The sequence below is a fragment of the Haemaphysalis longicornis genome, unplaced genomic scaffold, assembly GCF_048455015.1.
Source record: "Haemaphysalis longicornis isolate Haplotype H1 unplaced genomic scaffold, Haemaphysalis longicornis Haplotype H1 scaffold_13, whole genome shotgun sequence".
In the NCBI taxonomy this organism is placed as follows: Eukaryota; Metazoa; Arthropoda; class Arachnida; order Ixodida; family Ixodidae; genus Haemaphysalis; species Haemaphysalis longicornis.
In genome coordinates this window covers 93,010,090-93,014,655 of record NW_027526233.1, presented here as the reverse complement: position 1 = coordinate 93,014,655, position 4,566 = coordinate 93,010,090, and the positions used below count along the sequence as shown (strand labels likewise).

The window sequence follows — 4,566 nt, the reverse complement described above, 5'->3', positions numbered from 1 at the left end:
CTGTTGGTCCGTGACCTGTGGAAGTCGGTGCACGTCCCATGTCTCACCTTCGCGAAAGCTGTGGTGTGCACTCTAAGAACTCGAGGAGTGCTGGGCACTCTGTTTAGGAGTAGAAACTTTTGTCCCATATTTCACTCCCTTTGGAAGCATTGGGCGACTCTTCCGAGGAGTAGCGCGTGGCGGCCGAACGAGAGGCGAAACACTCCCCGTGGGATTTACTTGCTGCTTTCGAAGCGGAGTACTTGAACCCTGTGTGGGAATTGCAATGCCATCTCCAAGGCAGCGTTCCGTCACTCCCTTTAGGCGTAAATAAGCTCTATTGGCGGCGTTCCCGGATACTGCAGACGGGTACTACTACTCTCTCTTGGAACGCATCTCGTTACGCCTCAAGAGCGTTCTGCTATTCTCCGTGAGGCAGCGTGCTTTCGCTCCGCCTGCTACTAGACCCCCCCCCCCTCCCCTTCCCCACGATGGTACTACAGGCAGTTACAAGCAAACAAAACAGGACAAGCTATTTTGAAACATGGAAAAGAAGAAAAAACAAGCTCAGACTTTATTTTTCAAAATACCACAACAATCGGTTCATTCTGCAATTTAACACAAAATGCAATTTATTGGGAATTAAAATATCACGGCATAAAAACGGTTCCTACTCCACATGCACACAGGAGACGTAGCGCCTATTTAGGATACATCCAAGAAAAATTCACAAATAAAAATGCAGCAAAGCAATTGAAAACACTGAAATACAAACATTAAATTATGACGATAAAAATGACATTAACATCCACAAATAAAAAGGTACTGGCATTAGCACGAAAAGCGTCAGTAGAAATACAGCAGTGGGAAAATAGTTAACAGTATTAACATAAAACAAAATGGCCTTAGTACATCAGTGAGTGCTTCACATGGACTGGAAAAGCCAGCTCTTATTTAGCACACATAAAAAATATTTACAAATAAATTTTGCGAAAGAAAAATCTGGGACTAAAACAATTCAGCGTGGATTACTATTAACGCATTACAAGGTGCAATCAACACAAAGATACAAAGCCATTGATATGGCAACTTTGCAACAGATATATTTTGGTGGTACAATAGGACACCGCAGGAAACATTCCCCTGGGTTTTTTAGGCGGGTGGTTCTCAAATGAGGATGCGCTAGTAAGATTTAAAAAGGCATAACTTGGTATTAAAAACAAACACGTTCGAGCTGACTGCTTCATAATGTTGGTGGCGGCCTTCAGAACAGTACCGACCAGGGCACCGTGCTTGAGCCAAAGTAATGTCTACAGAAGCAAGAAGGTGCGCTTCGCCTTTGAAGCGTATTACACAATGAACGGCCAAAACACAGACAGCAGCAATGGGAACCCATCCACGATGTCCAAGGGTGTGAGGAGAAGTGTCTTGAATGCGACGGCCACTGCTGCTGACGCCTCGGGGATCTCTCCCTCTCTCTCAAAAAAAAAAATCTTCGGGCAAGTAGCGTCTTCCCGTGGTTCCTACATAGACAGAAAGAGGGGGACAGCAAAGAGAAGTTCTACAATGAAAAAAATATTAACGAGTTTGGCAACGTTAAATGAAGTTTATTGGGTGATAGATTAGTTTTTGCGCCGAGAGCACGCACTGAACCCGTATTGGAATGCCATACTGCTTGGCGCAGTAACCAGTCTAGATGCGGATGCGGTGACCTTGGATGCCACCACGCTCATTGTACCACTTGGCCAATGTCATGTCAGACAGCGCGCCCTACAGCTGTCTGCCTACGCACTGCGCCCCAAACCCATTAGTGCTTACGTGTCCGTAGCTTCAACTGTTTACCCCGCTATCGTTCCCGGTATAAAAACATTAAAGGTTATAATCCCTGAATAATTTGCATTGGATTTTGTCCTCAGCCGACTGCAACGTAGGGCCAATTATACGTTGACAAGACTAGCGTGGAAAAGTTGCTAATGGGTCATATAGCTACTGTTTTCTTCATTCTCGAGTACGCTTCGTTGCATGCACGCTGCAGATCGCAACATTTGATGAGAACCAATAGGCTCGTTATTGAACGATCAGAACGCTCGAGCGACGGCGACAACCGACGCGAAAAAAGTAATGTAATGGGTACAACAAACAGTGTGGGCGACAGCGACAAACGAAAAAAAGTAATGCATTGCTGCCAATGCCCTTCGTCGTCGTTGCTGCCGCTCGCTTGTGGGCTGCTTCTGTCCGGGAATAAACCCGCGACGGCGACGGCCCGTCGCCTGCCGCTGTCGCCGCCGTCAGCGGCCTGTGTAAAAAAATTTCGCTTGTCTGTGTCGCACACAATACCTGTTTGCCGTACACACTGAGTGAGGTTTCTCGCGTCGCTCATCGCCTTAGACGCATGTAATTACCCCTTAACAGTGCGCTGAGTACGCCCCGAAAAGTCCCATTTCCGTCCATCCTACCCTCAAGCAAAACGTAAAAAAACTTGTCTGAACAGCATTCCAGTCTGCTGCTGCACGCGCGGCGGTCACTAAAATTATTGTAATTTAGTGACTACCACGCGCTAGACGCGCTCCTATCACTCAGCCTATTGTACGCAATTCTTTGGAGCCGCGCAGGTAGCCACAGCTACTGCACGGCCGCCACTCTAACCCTAGCTGCCGAGCTAAGAGTACAGCGTAGCGCTGCGACTACTCGCGCGACCATGCTTCCTACCTGCGAAAACATTCCGCAAGGATACCAACACTTCACGAATCAAAGGGATTGAAACGGTGCAAGAATCGACGCTGTTTGCACACGGGTACAAAAGCCGCCCTTCAAAACTAAGCAACGGTCAAAATCAGTCACGAAAACGTTAGGACTAACCGCTTCCGCGGACCGAAGTACCGAGAGTAACTCTGCTACGTTAAATACACAAGACAAGAATACGAGGTTAACTAATGGCTTACCTCTACTTCCCGCCAACGTTTCTTCGTCCGGTAGATAAATCCAAGGTCGTAATAGCTGCGAAAGATCCCAAGCTCAAGGAGCGAAGCCTGCGACGGCCGCGGATACAGTCCGTCCGGCCATAGCGCGCGCATCGCTACACAGTGCGCATAGTTCCGAAATCGGCCTCAGCGCTGTCGCCGCTGTGATGTTCGTCCGAAAGAAAAACTAGTACCACGCACGCACGCACGAATGAACGAATATACGACTTGCGTGTGCGTGATGTCGCGCTGACGCACAAGCGGCCAGCAGTTAGCCAACACGCGTCGTATACTGTGTCGAAGCAAGTATGACGATAAGGGCAGGTCCAACTTCCCATGTTGCACGAAGCGTCTGCTTGAAAGCCCACTTCGTTCGTAGCACATTGACATCACGGTCTGGCGCGGCCTGTAAGTCGCCCGTCCGGCCTTGGCGGGTTCACCGCCTGTGTAGGTTTTTGCAGAACACGCGCACTTCGTGGCTCGCTGAAGGTGCCTTTCTCACGCTTGCTCGGGCGGTTCGCGTTACCTGATACCCCGGATGTATGACGCGTTACGTATCGTGATCCGCGCCTGTGCCGCCGCGGGGGGGGGGTCATCATTTTTCTTTGCTTAACAAAGGCGCTTGAGTTCCAGCAACCGATCGGTGTGTACGCTTTTATCGTCGCTCGTCAGCCGACGAGATAGTTTTCACCGTAGAGGGTGTATTTGAGATGCCCTCGCAGTGGTATCGCCTGTTCCTCACACTCCGATCTTGCAGATAGGCCCCATATTGCTGTTAGTACCAGTTATGTATACGGATTTCCTTTATTTAACCTAATAAAAGCTATCGTATGTACATGCCTATCTCGGCGACACTAGCCACGGTTGTTGGGTCGGGTTCGCGTTGCGCTTGCAGCTTGAGCTATCAGAAGAGCGCGGGCTTCACTTCTTGCAACACCATTTTTCTCAATCGATCTCAGATTTACAATCCGTTTTTTTTTTAGCTCGACTAGGCGCGGGTCAAGCGTACGTCTATCAAACTCTTTCAAAGCGACCGTCTGCAGCGGTCCGTAGATTAGTTCCTTCGGTTTGCCGCCTGCCGCCACTGAACGCTGCGAGCAATCGTTACACGAATTCATATTCTTGCACGTTTAGAATGCGCGGCAGAAGTAATCGGGCGCTTTTTACACATCCGCTTTATATAATATATTCGTATGCAAATAAAACATCGCTGATGAGTTGGTGTGCGCAGATGGCAGGAGTGCATCTCCATGCTTACTCCCGCACTGGACAAGAATGAAATTGCAATTCTACTCTTCGTACTGGAGATGGGAGACGATGCGCAGGTTCACTCTTCACTGGTGCGGGAGCAGAACTGGGGCTGCACTCCGCCGCGCACGAGAAGAGTACGCGGTCAGTTTTGCTCTCCTCCTCATGGGGAGCGAGCATTGCATCCAACTCCCCGCAGCTTTCGAGGGGAGTCCACCAACGCTTGCAAGAGTACAATGACGGTTGGACTCTTCAACTGCTCCCCCGATTTCTTAGAGTGTGTGTGTCGGCGCCAACACGGGGGTGGCTCGAGCGTGGTCAGCGAGAGGTGGGCCGCCTTGCCTTGGGCTGCCATGGCCGAGTGGCTGTGGAGGCCATA

The 4,566-nt window shown here is 49.7% G+C and overlaps 1 long non-coding RNA gene across 1 annotated transcript; it reads right to left on the bottom strand.

Annotated features, from left to right (window-relative positions):
* Window positions 1–529: 529 nt before the first annotated feature.
* On the bottom strand, window positions 530–3,460 carry LOC144164147 (uncharacterized). The gene is made up of 2 exons (XR_013321075.1): window positions 2,922–3,460; window positions 530–1,502 (listed from the first exon to the last, which is right to left on the bottom strand). It is a non-coding gene; the product is annotated as an uncharacterized LOC144164147 (long non-coding RNA).
* Between the last annotated feature and the right edge of the window lie 1,106 nt (window positions 3,461–4,566).